The following is a 300-nucleotide window of genomic DNA, read 5'->3' as shown; positions in this document are numbered from 1 at the left end:
CGCGTCCGGTCACACCGGACATCGCTGCCAGCGTCCGATCAACTGATCTGCCGAACACTGTGTTTGCTGATTCATACAGGACGTGTCCGGTGTGGCGAACCGGACACGTCCGGTCGCTGAGTTCGTCGCCAAAAACCGAACGTGTCCGGTCACCATACCGGACGCGTCCGGTCACTCTGTAACCAGCGTGACTAACTCCTTTTCAACTCTATCTTCTTCACCCTTGCTCAAATGTGCCAACCACCAAGTGTATCTCCATGTGCACATGTGTTAGCATATTTTCACAAATATTTTTCAAGG

This window comes from Miscanthus floridulus, chromosome 14, assembly GCF_019320115.1.
Source record: "Miscanthus floridulus cultivar M001 chromosome 14, ASM1932011v1, whole genome shotgun sequence".
Classification (NCBI taxonomy): Eukaryota; Viridiplantae; Streptophyta; class Magnoliopsida; order Poales; family Poaceae; genus Miscanthus; species Miscanthus floridulus.
Note: the sequence above shows the minus strand (reverse complement) of the source record.